The sequence below is a fragment of the Scyliorhinus torazame genome, chromosome 18 (genome assembly GCF_047496885.1).
Source record: "Scyliorhinus torazame isolate Kashiwa2021f chromosome 18, sScyTor2.1, whole genome shotgun sequence".
Lineage (NCBI taxonomy): Eukaryota > Metazoa > Chordata > Chondrichthyes > Carcharhiniformes > Scyliorhinidae > Scyliorhinus > Scyliorhinus torazame.
In genome coordinates, this window is record NC_092724.1 from 144,530,699 (window position 1) to 144,545,737 (window position 15,039).

Consider the following 15,039-nt stretch of genomic DNA (forward strand, 5'->3'; position numbering starts at 1 on the left):
TATTTATTTGTTTTTAGTTTACTTCAGAGGAGTATAAAGAGATACTTATTGACTCCGGTGATGGGTTGTTGAGTTAGATACATCTGTATGTTCTCACTTTGTGAATAAAATGACTAAAGATTGAGTTCTGGTCTCCTCCTTCACTAACAGGTTGCACAGTACTCTCCTTGTATATCATACAACTTGCAAAATCAGATTATATTGTTAGTTTTGGGCAGTTTATTAATTATATTCCCTGTCTCTCTCCGAGATAAATTTAAATTTTTTGCATTACACTTCCAGTGGATGAGGCATACTTTTTAAACCTCAAAATTTCGGAGTTTTTATGTACTTTATAGAATAAACCCAGACTGACAGGCAATGGGTAGCTTTGTCGAATTTTAATCTTCCTTATGGAACGTAGTGTACACCAAACCATTTTGTTAAACCTCTGATTGGTCACGCTCCCTTAGCAACATGATAAAGGTGTTTCCCAGAATTAGCTGACTCCCTTCTGGCTAATTAGCTTATTGAATTATCTGCCAAGGGCCAAGTGGTTACACCTTTTGTTGTTTGGTGATTTAGAGAGACAATGGACAATATGTTCAGTTACACTAAGTCTTGACAAGTTTACATTTCTAAATTATGACTTTTCGTTGTTGGAAAAAATTTGTGCTAGAATGATAGACTGTGAACACGAAGCTAGTCAGCAGTGCACAGAGGTGACTGCACGCAATTTCCGGATACAGAACTGTTTCTGTGGCAATTGCAACTTGGCCTTGCCCTGTTACTTAGCCTGAGTGTGGCTCTTGGAAGGTCTGGCTAAAAGTTCTTATTGAAGGAGATCTGCCAACTTAAAAGCAAATGGCAGCAAATGTAAAAGTAAAGACTTAATGTGAACTATTTCTCAGCATTTGTCACATCTGAGAATGAGCAGGGTGGTGGCAGGGAAGATATGCCAGGTAAAACTGGAATGCAATGACAGCTGAGATTGTCGGGGAGGATGTTGTATACAGAGGTCCAGCGAGTGCAATCTCTGCCCTGACTCTCCCAATTCCAGGGTGAGCAACATTCAGATCATCTTGTTGGTGTGAGGCTAACATTTTGGAAGTTTCCAGATGCCTCATTTGAAACTTGCCCAATCCAAAATAAGATTTAGGATGGCACGGTAGCACAGTTATCCATACAGTTGCTTCACAGCACGAGGGACCCAGGTTCGATTGCCGGCTTGGGTCACTGTCTGTGCGGGGTCTGCACGTTTTCCCCGTGTCTGCGTGGGTTTCCTTCGGGTGCTCCGGTTTCCTCCCACAGTCCAAAGATGTGCAGGTTAGGTAGGTTGGTCATGCTAAATTGCCCTGTAGTGTCCAAATGTTAGGTGGGGTTACTGGGTTACGGGGATAAGGTGGAGGTGTGGGTTTAGGTAGGGTGCTCTTCCAGGGGCAAGTGTAGACTCGATGGGCCGAATGGCCACCTACGGCACTGTAGATTCTATGATTCTATCATCGGCAGCAACCCAATCCTTCTCTCCTGTATGATAGAGCTCCCTGTGTCACCGGGCCTGAATTCAGAACCGGCCAGCTCTGGACTATATGTGTGTCTCTGTGAAAATTGCACAGTAAACATGTGTCAGTGAGAGAAATGTTCAACAAATGTAAAGGCACGTGGCAACTTTCTATAAAACAAACCAGTGTTTCTCAACCATTTTAACTGAACTGTCCTGCTCCATTCCTGGGATGGAATTTTCCCAGATTTTGTCAAGTTCTGACTGAAAACCGCCATGTATCACTCCAGACCAGATGTTCTGACACTTAGTGCACAGAAAATCTGGGGAGTGCGGTTCAAGGTGTCACTGTGGTGGGAGGGCCCTGATAGAAATTGGGGTGCCTCTTTAAATGGCACCCTAGTTACCCCACCCTCCACAGACACAGAAGATCCCCCAACAAGCATCAGAGTGACACCCCACACCACACAAGTGTCGTGGGCACTCTTCCCCCCCCCCCTCTCAGCAACACCCCCTTTCCAGGGATCACCCCCCCCCCCCTTCACAGGCAGTCCTTCCGCCCCCCCACCCTCCCCATCAGATATATGGGGAACCCCCCAATGGGGCTCTCCAGAGGGCCCATCCTGGCATTACCACTGGCACAGGTTTGCGCTGTCCCTTGCACTGGTTGGCACTGCCCTGGTGCCAGTTGGCACTGCCCTGTCACCGGTGGACACTGGCCTGGCACAGTTGATACTGCTGAAGCACAGGCTTTCACTTCCCCTGCACTGCCCTGTTATTGGTTGGCACTGCCTCTGGTGCCAACTGGCACTGCCAACCAGTGCCATGGGCAGTGCCAATCAGTGCCGGGGAAGTGCCAGCCATGCCGTGGCTGTGCCAACTGGTGCTGGGTGCAGTTTCTTTTTTTTTTAATAAACAATTTTAGTGAGGTATTTTTGGCATATAAAACAATGACATTGTATAGTACTGTACAAAAAAAAAGCAAATCACGCATAGTACAAACCACAACTCCATTCTCGCAAGGACCTGCCTAAACCTCCCCCTACTCTACTCTACCTTGCCCCCCCCCCCCGCCCCGCTGACTGTTAATTCTCCGCGAAGAAATGAATGAATGGCTGCCACCTCCGGCCGAACCCCGATAGTGAACCTCTCAAGGCGAACTTAACTTTCTCTAGACCGAGAAAGCTCGCCATGTCCGATAGCCATACTTCGGTCTTCGGGGTCCTTAAGTCCCTCCATACCAACAGTATTCGTTGCCGGGCTACCAGGGAAGCAAAGGCCAAGACGTTGGCCTCCTTCTCCTCCTGGACTCCCGGGTCCTCCGACACCCCAAAGGTTGTCACCTCAGGACTCATTACCACTCCAGTTTTCAAAATCCGGGACAACCTTAAACTGGATCAGACTGGCGCATGTTGCGGTCGTGTTTACTCTGCTCAGAGCTTCTGCCCAAATACCGTCCTCCATCTCCCCCCCCCCCGAGCTCCTCTTCCCACTTAAGCTTCAGGTCCTCCGTCTGTGTATCCTCTGCTCCCATTAGTTCTTTGGAAATATCTGAGACTCTACCCTCTATGCTACCTGTCCTGCCTCCCCTTTGGCGGGAGGCATGGGAAGGACGGCACCAGCCTGCACACGAAATCCCGCACCTGCAAGTATCTAAAGTCATTCCCTCCCGCCAGCCCAAACTTCTCCTCCAATGCCCTCATGCTCGGGAAGCTCCCTTCCAAGAACAGATCACCCACCCTCGCAATCCCCGCCCTCTGCCACAGTCGATACCCACCGTCCATGTTCCCCGGGGCAAATCGGTGATTGCCGCAGATTGGGGTCCACACCGATGCTCTCACGTCTCCTATATGCCTCCTCCACTGGCCCCAGATCTGCAAAGCCACCACCACTATAGGGCTGGTGGAGTACTGCGCAGGCGGGAGCGGCAGAGGCGCCGTAACCAGGGCTGCCAAACTGGTGCCCTTGCACGAAGCAGCCTCCAACCGCTCCCAAACCGACCCCGTACCCACCATCCATTTCCTTATCATCGCTATGTTGGCCGCCCAGTAGTAGTTGCTAAAGTTCCGTAACGCCAGCCCCCCTTCCCCTCTGTTCCTTTCGAGCATCACCTTCCTCACCCGTGGAGACTTCCCTGCCCAGACAAATCCCAGAATCATTTTATTCAGCCTCTTAAAGAAGGACCTCGGGATGACAATGGGGAGACACTGAAATATGAACAAGAATCTCGGGAGAATCGTCATCTTAACAGTCTGCATCCTCCCCGCTAGTGACAGCGGGAGCGCATCCCAATACCGACACTCCTCCCTCACTCGTTCCACCAGTCAGGACAGGTTGAGCTGATGCAACCTGCCCCAGTCCTGTGCCACCTGTATCCCCAAGTATCTGAAGCTTTCTCCTACCAGCCTGAACGGCAACCCCTTCAGCCTACTCTTCTGCCCCCTCGCCTGAATTACGAACAACTCGCTCTTAGCCACGTTCAGTTTATATCCTGAAAACGGGCCAAATTCCCTCAGGATTTCCATGATGCCGTCCATCCCCGCCATTGGGTCCGTTACGTATAACAGCAGGCCATCCGCGTATAACAAGACTTTATGTTCCACTCCCCCCCCGGACCAGCCCTTTCCAATCCCTTGGAGCTCTCAGAGCAATTGCCAGGGGCTCTATGGCCAGCGCGAACAGCAGTGGGGAGAGAGGGCAACCCTGTCTTGTCCTGCGGTGCAGTCTGAAATAATCTGATGTCGTCCTGTTCGTCCTTACACTAGCCTCCGGGGCCTGATATAACAGCCTAACCCAATCAATGAACTCCTCCCCGAACCCAAACTGTCCCAGCACCTCCCACAGATAGTCCCACTCGACCCGGTCAAAAGCCTTTTCCACATCCATAGCTACCACTATCTCTACCTCCTTGCTCTCCGGGGGCATCATGATCACATTAAGCAGCCTTCTTAGATTGGCCACCAGTTGCCTACCCTTTCCGAACCCGGTTTGGGCTGGGTGCAACTTCAACCGGTACCGGGTCAGTGCCAACCAGTGCCAGGGGACATTGCCAAGGCACTGCCTGGGCATGTCCCGTGCCCTCCCTGGGGCTATACTTACATTGGTGCTCCCACAGGTCTCCCTTGACTTATTCTCATCTTTATATAGTAGATGTCATGTTGACGAGGTATGAATATTCAGTGTGGCATCACAGGAATTAAAAATAGGTACTCATCCATTGTCATGTGGACAGTTTTAATTGCTCCACCATTGGTGGCAATGCCTTCAGCTCCCAAGTTCCTTATGATTTGGAATTCCCTTCCTAAATCTCTCTGCCTCTCTAGCTTTGAGTTATAATGGACATTGATAAAATGAGTGCACAGATGGCTGTAATTTCAGGTATAACCTTCATAGATAATTCGATCCCATTGGTGCCTCGGTCAAGGATTTTCTGATTTGACCCATGGAAACCAGCCAACAGCAGCCTCGAGAAGACACAAACCCACCTCAATCAGTAGCACCCAGATCAGGGCTACTGTTATTAGCAACACATTTAGTCAAGTGCTTCTAATGCGTGAGTTCCAAGACCTGAATGATATTGTACTGTGGGTAGCAATAGCCATCAAACTCTCACAACTGCAGCTTTCCAAGTTTCTTCTCTCAGTCTATTCAAATTTTGCCGAACTTTTCTCACTAGTGGACAATAATTGTCCCACTAGTGGACAAGTAAGAGATCAGAAAAAACAATCGGACTCAAGAATCAAAACCACATTGCATATTCCTCGTTAAGTACGAAAATGAATGCTTCAAAGTATCTATCATTCATTCAACAACTTGAAGTCGCACAGTGCACTTAACTGAGGAAAATATCCCAAGGTACTTCACTGACATACAGGAAAAAAAATGGCTTCTGAGCCAGTGAAGGAGCCAATCCTCTGGTGTGTGAATCGACTGAGTGGTATGCTCGCAGAATTTTCAGAGAAAGTGAAGTTGTGAAATCTTTGCGCGGCCGACTTTCCGAGCTGCCAGGGGCTTCTGTCCGGAGGGTGTGAGGGAGAGGCAGGGCTGGGTGCAGTGTGCCGGGTGGGTGTTGGGTGTGTGTGTGTGGGGGTGAGTGGGGGGGGGGGGGTGCGGAGATGTGGGGTGAGGGTGTTGGACGACAGCAAGGTGCAGGGCCCCCCAGGGCAATCGGGTGGACCCCCAGTGGACGCCCTTGGAGGGGGCAGGGGCCTGGGCCAGAGATGCGGCGGTGCCGTGTGGTAGGGCCTGCTGAGTGTGTGACCAATCACCGCTCACCAACCTCCCCCCCACCCCCGAACCCCATCTCCTCAACCCTCCAGAGGGTGTCTGGGCCCTTGTGAGGGAATGGCCAGCATGCATGCAGAGATCATCCGGACGGATACTGGTATGTGACACCATGGCGGGAGTCAGACGTTGCGGACCACCAGAGCTAATCACGGAGTGGAACGACGTCATCCTCCGTCCCATGGAACGGACCCGCTGATGCTGCCAACCCAGGTCCAACACCCTGTGGTGCAGCTGGTGGGGAAGCTAGGAGGGGGGTGGGTTGCTGGGTTGGGGGTGATGGGGGGGTATCGGACATATAGCGGTGGAACGGAACGGTTGAGTTGCCGGTGGCCCGGCCCACTATTTGGCGAATGTGGAGGCGATCAATTTACCCCGTACCTGGCGGCCCTGGTGCACACGCCTTGCAGCCTCCTGTGCCTGGCTAGGCCCCATGTCCTGTGCATCCTGGCCTTCTTCCACATCCTCCTTGTTGGATGAGGCATGCCGTTCCTCCACCTCCTCCTCCAGCATGTTGCCCCTCTGCTGCGCGGTGTTGTGGAGATGCAGCAGGCCGCCAAGCTGCGGGAGACCCACCTAGGGCTGTACTGGAGGGCACCTGCTGAGCAGTCCAGGCACCTGAATCACCTTCAACACATCGGTGCACCACTCGATGACGCCCCTGGTGGCTGCATGGGCATTGTTATAGCAGGTCTCTGCATCGGTCTGTGGCCTCCGGATAGGCGTCATCAGCCACGGGCACAGCGGATAACCCCTGTCGCCCAGGAGCCAGCACCTCACCCAGGGGAGCACCTCCAATGAGTCAGGCACTATTAAGTGGGCCAGGACAAACATGTCGTGCACGCTGCTTGAATAGCTGTACATTGAGGGAGTGGAACCACTTCCGATTGATGAAGAGCACCCTCTCAGGCAGCAGTGTCCATAGGGGGGCCTGCATCCCATCGATCACCCACTGGACCTGGGGCATGCCAGCGATTGCGGCTGCCTGGGAAACCTGGTGGGCTTGGTCCACGCTGAAGACAATGTGTTATGCCGCCCGGGCATACAGGGCATCCTTTATGGTGCGGATGCACCTATGCACGGAGGCTTGGGAGGTCCCAGGCAGGTCCCCTGGAAGGACGTCATGGCATAGTTATTCAGGGCGACAGTCACCTTGACAGACACCAGGAGCCGGTGTCCTCCCCCATACCCCGAGGTTCCAGATGCGCAATGATCCGGCACAGACGTTGCACGGTTTCTCTGCTGAGCTGCAGTCGTTGGCGGCACGCCCGGTCAGGCTGGTTTTCATACGACAGGCGCTGCCTGTTGGCACCTGTTGGGACCGTAGCTGTGGTGTGTCATTGCGACTACCTTTCTGGGGGCAAGTTGGATGGGAGCAGGGCCGCAGTGGGCAGGTGAGGCTTGGTTCTGGGCCGTGTTCCTGCGGGGTAGCTGATGTTGCCAATGGTGGGGCATCCGCTCTGGGGGGTAGTGTGCTGGGGGGGGGGGTGGCAAGGGCTATGGCGCATGCGCCCGCTGTTCGGGCTTCGCTCTGTACCATCCCCCTCCCCTGCTCCACCTGCAGTGGGTCAGCACCTTGAATAGGTGCACTGAGAGCTGCCAACACCTGGTGGATCACTGGCTACGTTGGACCATGCCCATCCTGTTATGGGTTGGTTGGGGTTTTGGGGTTCCTGGGGGTGGGGGGGGGGGGGGGCGGCCCGGGGGGGGTTGGGGGGCATCCATACGGCTGGTGGCACTCTGCACATTTACGTGTCACGGTGGGCGGTCAGTGGAGTGCGCCGCCTTGCAGGCCGCGGCAATGGCGGTCTGTGCCCGGACACTCCGGGCCCGGGGGATACCCCAGGCTCACGGTCCATCTTCTGGTCACTCCTACCCGGCTCTGGCACCCCCGAGTCAGCGGCACAACTGGCAGACCACAGCTGCGCCTTTGGAAACATGACTGATGTGTTGGGTGCTCTGGATCCGTGGAACACCTGCAGGCCACCAACACTTAAAATAGTGCAACACTATTTTATTAAGTGAGAAACTGTTGAACATACTTTCACTGTGGGTTAACACAATATTAGATTAAACTAAAGACCTATGCCTGTCCTAACCAGTCTATGCACTCAGCACATGGTGAGGACCTGTGCTGTAAGCTGAATCTGATGCCCCCTGTCTTTATAGTGAGTGTGCTCTAACTGGTGATTGGCTGCGGTGATGTGTGTGTTGATTGGTCTTGCTGTGTGTCCATCAGTGTGTGTATCTGCACCATGATATACTGGTGTATATCATGACAATGACTTATCTCCTCTCTCACCGTCAACAGTCACGGTGCCTGATTCCCGTTTTAAAATACCACAAGCAAACCATGCCTGCGCCCCTTCCGTCTGGTGGGGGCGGAGCATCGCGGGAGGCTGGAGACTACCGGGTCGGGCCACTACTGTACAATTTACATGCCCACACCAGTGAGGGACATGGAACGCATTCACGCTGCTATTGAGGTGGCGGAGCGTGGCGTTCCGCCTGGCACCAACCTTGATTTTTCGGCTGACACACGATTCTCCATCGTTTGCGACTCCGACATCGCTGGACGGAGAATCCCGCTCAAAGTTCCTGAATTGAAAATTCTGAGCGATGTCTGAACTATTCCAGCATTAACAACCCACATTAACAAACCCAAAAGTTCTGCAAGCAAATAAAATGTGCAGCTAACTGTAGTTAATTTTAGTTTTAATTCAATCATTTGGCATTTCGATTTTATTTAAAAAAAAAAGACAGGAAACACAGAGCAGAAACATTTGGGTCGCACAAAGAGAACAAACTTGGAAAATATTCCATTGTGCATAAGTGAGATTTGGCAACATACTGAGCGTATTTAGTGATCTGAGCATGGCAAACTGGACAGTTGGGAATCACATTGTGCTTGGATGAGCATTTTGTACTCCAGAGCTATGCTTGGATCACAAATCCGAAACAAAAGAGATGAATGGGAAGTCTTTTAGTGTACTGGAATTCTATGCTTGTATCAAATATCACTTGTCTGGAATGGTCTGGAGATGAATTGTGACTGGTAGATATAAAGAGATTCACATTAGGGAGCCAAGACAATGAAAAGCATTTGCGAAGATTTGTAAGGACTTTACTGTGCAACATGGGGATTGAAAACAACCCACTCTAATCATTAACCACTGGTCCAAATGATCAGCTTGCTGTTAATTCTCAAATCATCCCTCATCTTGAAAGTTATGCATACATGGCACCCTGGAAAACTAGCAAAGTTGAGCCAACGGCTTCAAAAAAGACTGAATCAGCTCATCAAAAGCGGACCGCTCAAGGGCAAACCGGAATATAACCCTATGGCAAGTGAAAACTAATAGTTACACAGCCTTGTAACTCAAGCTGTACAATAGTCACAAATGTTCTTTCACTTATATAGGGTGCAAAAAATCAATGTGATTGAAAGCCTAAAGGGAGGAATATAAATGTTGCAATCACCAAATCGGTGCATTTCCAGGTGGTTCAAGTGCTCTCCTGGACAATTTTGACTTTTTATATTTTTATGTTGCGTTCTGAGTCATTTGTTTGACAGATTTTTAATCTAAAAAAGACCTGAAGGTACAGAGACATTTGAATTTTCAAGTTCCTCGAAGATTAAACGCACCATTTACTTTCCATATCCCCCCTCGCCCCAGCTGTCAGGCCCATTTTAATATCTCGAGACCTAATTAACACACACTCCATCCATTTCCTCACCCCTTCACAGAGTCACTCTGCTCGCACCCCCCCCCCCCCCCACACACACACACCCGCTCCCCTCTCCCCACCCCCCAAACCCTCTTAGTTCATCCTACTTGACCCTCTCCTCTGTTTCGGATCTCCTTTCCATTTAACCTGGCATTCTTCCACTGATCAGTCAAGCTAGCATTCTTCTTCTGCCTTTTCAATTCAAACTCATGCTCTTACCACCCCGCCCCCCCCCCAAATTGGTTTTGTCCCTCGCTTGATTCAAACTGGCACTATTCTTCCTCCGTCGATTCCGTTCAAGCTTGCTCCCTTTGCCTTCCAGTCAAAATGGCACCCATTGTCTCTGAGTAATACTCGTACTCTTCAGCATTTGATAAAGTTCCCCATGGTAGGCTCATTCAGAAAGTCAGTTCAGAGATTCAGGGTGATTTAGCAGTTTGGATCAGAAATTGGCTAGCTGGAAGAAGACAAAGGGTGGTGGTTGATGGGAAGTGTTCAGACTGGAGTCCAGTTACTAGTGGTGTACCACAAGGATATGTTTTGGGGCCACTGCTGTTTGTCATTTTTATAAATGACCTGGAGGAGGGCGTAGAAGGATGGGTGAGTAAATTTGCAGATGACACTAAAGTCGGTGGAATTGTGGACAGTGCGGAAGGATGTTACAAGTTACAGAGGGACATAGATAAGCTGCAGTGCTGGGCTGAGAGGTGGCAAATGGAGTTTAATGCAGAAAGTGTGAGGTGATTCATTTTGGAAGGAATAACAGGAAGACAGAGTACTGTGCTAATGGTAAGATTCTTGGCAGTGTGGATGAGCAGAGAGATCTCGGTGTCCATGTACATAGATCCCTGAAAGTTGCCACCCAGGTTGAGAGGGTTGTTAAGAAGGCGTACGGTGTGTTAGCTTTTATTGGTAGAGGGATTGAGTTTCGGAGCCATGAGGTCATGTTGCAGCTATACAAAACTCTGGTGCGGCCGCATTTGGAGTATTGCGTGCAATTCTGGTCGCCGCATTGTAGGAAGGATGTGGAAGCATTGGAAAGGGTGCAGAGGAGATTTACCAGAATGTTGCCTGGTATGGAGGGAAGATCTTATGAGGAAAGGCTGAGGGACTTGAGGCTGTTTTCGTTCGAGAGAAGAAGGTTAAGAGGTGACTTAATTGAGGCATACAAGATGATCAGAGGATTGGATAGGGTGGACAGTGAGAGCCTTTTTCCTCGGATGGTGATGTCTAGCACAAGGGGACATAGCTTTAAATGGAGGGGAGATAGATATAAGACAGATGTCAGAGGTAGGTTCTTTACTCAGAGAGTAGTAAGGGCGTGGAATGTCCTGCCTGCAACAGTAGTGGACTCGCCAACACTAAGGACATTCAAATGGTCATTGGATAGACATATATGGACTATAAGGGAATAGTGTAGATGGGCTTTAGAGTGGTTTCACAGGTCGGCGCAACATCGAGGGCCGAAGGGCCTGTACTGCACTGTAATGCTCTATCTTCTATGTTCTATAACAGGACATTGACAGGATGTAGAGCTGGGCTGAGAAGTGGCAGATGGAGTTCAACCTAGATAAATGTGAAGTGATTCATTTTGGAAGGTCGAATTTGAATGCTGAATACAGGGTTAAAGGCAGGATTCTTGGAAGTATGGAGGAACAGAGGGATCTTGGGGGCCATATACATAGATCCCTCAAAGTTGTCATCCAGGTTGATAGGGTTGTTAAGAAGGCGTATGGTGTGTTGGCTTTCATTAACAGGGGGATTGAGTTTAAGAGCCGCGAGGTTTTGCTGCAGCTTTATAAAACCCTGGTTAGACCACACTTGGAATATTGTGTCCAGTTCTGGCCACCTCATTATCGGAAGGATGTGATGCTTTAGAGAGGGTGCAGAGGAGATTTACCAGGATGCTGCCTGGACTGGAGGGCATGTCTTAAGAAGAAAGGTTGAGTGAGTTAGTGCTTTTCTCACTGGAGCGAAGAAGGAAGAGAGGTGACTTGATAGAGGTGTACAAGGTGATGAGAGGCATGGATAGAGTGGATAGCCAGAGACTTTTCCTCAGGGCGGAAATGGCTGTCACGAGGGACATAATTTTAATTTGATTGGAGGAAGGTATAGGGGAGATGGCAGAGGTCGGTTCTTTACACAGAGACTGGTGGGTGTGTGGAATGCACTGCTGGGATGGTGGAGTCAGAGTCATTAGGGAAATTTTAAGCGACTCCTGGACAGGCACATGAACAGCAGTAAATTGAAGGGATGTAGGTTAGGTGATCTTAGATTAGGAAAAGTGGTCAGCACAACATTGTTGGCCAAAGGGCCTGTATGTGCTGTACTGTTCTATGTTCTTCCCCCTCCCCCGCCAAGTTAAAGATGGCGTGTTCCTCCATCTTTCCCCATCCCGCAGTTAAATGTTGGCACTTTCGTTAACCTCCATTCCCAAGTTCTTTCTGTTCCTACTGTCCCCTCTCCGCTTTGTCGAAAAAACATGGAAGTGTGACGAGAGGAATACAAATGTTGAAGGCAGAAAATTGGTGGTACATTTGGGGGTCATGCTCTTTCAGAAAACCTCAAATTTTTATTGTAAAATAAAATACGTATTCTGGTAAATTTGAGGAATGTTTCTACTTCATGCTCTTCCTCCCCTTTACATTATTGCAGACATTAACTGTCTTTTCAAGGACGTCAAAGCTGTGGAGTGTCTTACCTCCCTGATTATTTCCTCCTAAATTCTTCAGGCTTTTAAAACCAAAGCTTGGTGTGCTTAGCTAATCCATATTTCCTTACCTCATCTTTTTACTCTTTTCAGTCTTGATGATGTTCTGCACAATGGTTCCAAACTCTTCACCTCAGTTTCAGAAGGAAATGTGGCCGCACAAGTGGGTAATCAATAGGCTACGTTGAGCATTGCTGCAAAAAAACAGATTACCTTCTCTGACAGGGAGACGAAATAACTTGCATATACCAAGAGCATCAGCATGTTTCTACAGATCTTACTCGTATGAGTGGATAATCTTCCTTTTTGTGTGAGGTTTAAAACGACTATTAAAACGCTAACTTCAAGTGAAAAATTCAGTTTGGAAAGTTGGAAAAAGATCTAGTTATAAGACAAACGGTGTGGTAATCAAGGAAATACAAATCGGAGGTCACAGACCAACCATTCCATTCTGCAAATCGACAGTGTAAGCCAAGTATGTAACACTCTCTGTTCAATCCATAAGAATTCATTAATTTTAATTACAAGCTAGCTCAACATGGTTTTACATTTGTGGAAGCATTACAGTCATATTTCACTCATTTGCGGATGTTAATTATTTTTATATTTTGGAAAACAAGCAACAGTTCAAGTTTGGCGATAGCTGATTCACTTTTATGGGATAATTATTGATATGTGAATGATAAAGTGTATTTTATTTTAATTCTAGGTTTGCGATGGCTTCGTCAGAATTTGGTGGAAGTTTCAAGTGGAGGGATGCCCGGCAGCTTTCGTTGAGGACTTTGCAGATTACATTTTAGTAATCTGCAAACCTGCAGAGCTGACAGCAGAATCAGGTTTGTAAGCTTCTTTCAGTTGCATCCATCAAACTCAGGTATATTTTTATGGGCTCACCAGTGGGATAATGTGAATAGTTCTCTCTTCTTGTTCATCTGTTTTGCACTGTTTTGTCAACATGTCCCTGATGTTCTGTATATATGTATAACTGCCCTCCATGTCTGGTTACTTCTTGTTCTTCAGCGATCACACACTCGTGAATATGATTGTCTATCTAAGAAACTCCGTCTTAGTGGTCACTGTGGGCCCTTTCGTGGCTGATGAGCCTGATCCTAGAGCCACAAATTCGACCCCACATTTGGCAGAGGTTTCCGGGAAGTGGGATTAGTCCTTCGATTCTATATCGTGGGTATTCCTTTCTCAGGCTCCTTTTCCGAGCCTACGCTTGAAGTCGGGCATCCTTGAAGAATTGTGCCCCTTCAATCAAGAGGTGCCTCCAGGCAGGTCTCTTCTGAACAACGGTCTCCCAGTCTCTGAAGTCTATGTTGCATTTCTTACGGTAAGTCTTCAAGGTGCCTTTGAAGAGCTTCTTTTGTCCTCCTCTTGGTCGTGAGACCTTCCTTGAGCTAGGCAAAGAAGATTTGCCTTGGCAGCGAGGACTCTGACACCCTTAGCAGATGGCCAACCCAGCGGAGTTGGTTTTAGAAGATCAGGTTACTTATAGGCTTCAAGCAACCTGCAAGAGACATGGGCTCCTGACCAGGAACACAAACCTATCTTTTATTTTTTAAACCCCATTTTTGCACTTTTGATGTCTTGGCCAATTAAAAAAAAAAAATGTAGTGTACCTCATTCTTTTTTATCCAATTAAGGGGCAATTTAGCGTGGCCAATCCACCTAGCCTGCACATCTTTGGGTTGCGGGGGTGAGACCCACGCAAACACTGGGAGAATGTACAAACCTTGGCCAATTTTAGTATTAATACTGCTACCGTGACTGATCAGTGAGTTCAGCATATAATCAGCATTGAATCTGAAACCTCCCTGCTCTGTATCACTCAGCTCCGAGCTAAGTAGTATGTTCACTAACTGAACCACGGGGAAAGATCACCTCGACTTCTAAATACTTTTTGCTGGGGAAGAAACCGGAATGCTATCACCCGAGAATCTTTCACTAGGTTGACATTAACACTCAGTCGTGGAGATGCCGTCTTATTTCTCCTTGAGGGTTTTTTTTGTGTGGTTTTAATTCCTCTTTCAAAAAACTTCCTGTAGCAAAAGAGATCATTTTTCACCTGAACAAAACTGCAGTTGTCCTCATAACAATTAGCTGTCCCAGAAAGAGATGAGCTTCTTTGTGAAGTTCAAGACCGCAGTTCATAGGGAGGACAGGCTTATATAAACGTCGTCATGTCAACAACTGGGCGACAAGAGCTTTAGGGAATATGAGATGAAGTATTATGGTCTACATTCTTGCAAATCTTACCTCGGGCAATCTGAAAAGTTGTTTTTTTTTCCACTGAAGCCTTTCTTTTTTTCTCTCAGTATTAAAACATGCTGACATTTCGTTGATTCTAAAGCAAGGTTGTAAATAATTAATGAAGAAGACTTTTGGGAGCAATAATGACTTTACGACAAAGTGTTCATTTCATGCAGTTACCTGTCGTAAATGCTGTGGAATCCATCGTCAATAAATAATTACTGCAGCTAAACACTCTCCTGTGGTAAATACAATCCGTTTGAGGCTGTCCATACGTGAGTTAAATTAACAGACATGGAAAATTCTGACATAGTTCCCTTCAGTTCATGCTCCAGTAATTCCTACTGTTTGCTGTAACCGACACCTCCAAAGTCAAACAGCAAATACGAATTGCAGCTTGTCAAAGGCTGTGCATGTGGTCCAAATAGACAGCTTCGGCAGGTATCGCCAGCCATCGAATTGAGCAGCAAAGAAAATTAATCCTTGTTTGTTCCCTGACATGCATTTGAAAAATGGGACTCCATTTACAATGCGGCATTTAGTGCTGATAAACAACCCGTTGCCATAATAGGAGACAGTT

General features: G+C 48.4%; 1 long non-coding RNA gene across 1 annotated transcript in view; it reads right to left on the reverse strand.

Annotated features, from left to right (window-relative positions):
- Positions 1 to 14,826, reverse strand: part of LOC140395592 (uncharacterized) — a 104,793-nt gene extending 89,967 nt beyond the window's left edge. The window contains exons 1-3 of the long non-coding RNA XR_011936241.1: positions 14,640 to 14,826; positions 14,466 to 14,553; positions 12,275 to 12,397 (exon numbers count right to left, since the gene is read on the reverse strand). This is a non-coding gene — a long non-coding RNA (uncharacterized lncRNA). The remainder of the gene's footprint in view (positions 1 to 12,274; positions 12,398 to 14,465; positions 14,554 to 14,639) is intronic.
- Between the last annotated feature and the right edge of the window lie 213 nt (positions 14,827 to 15,039).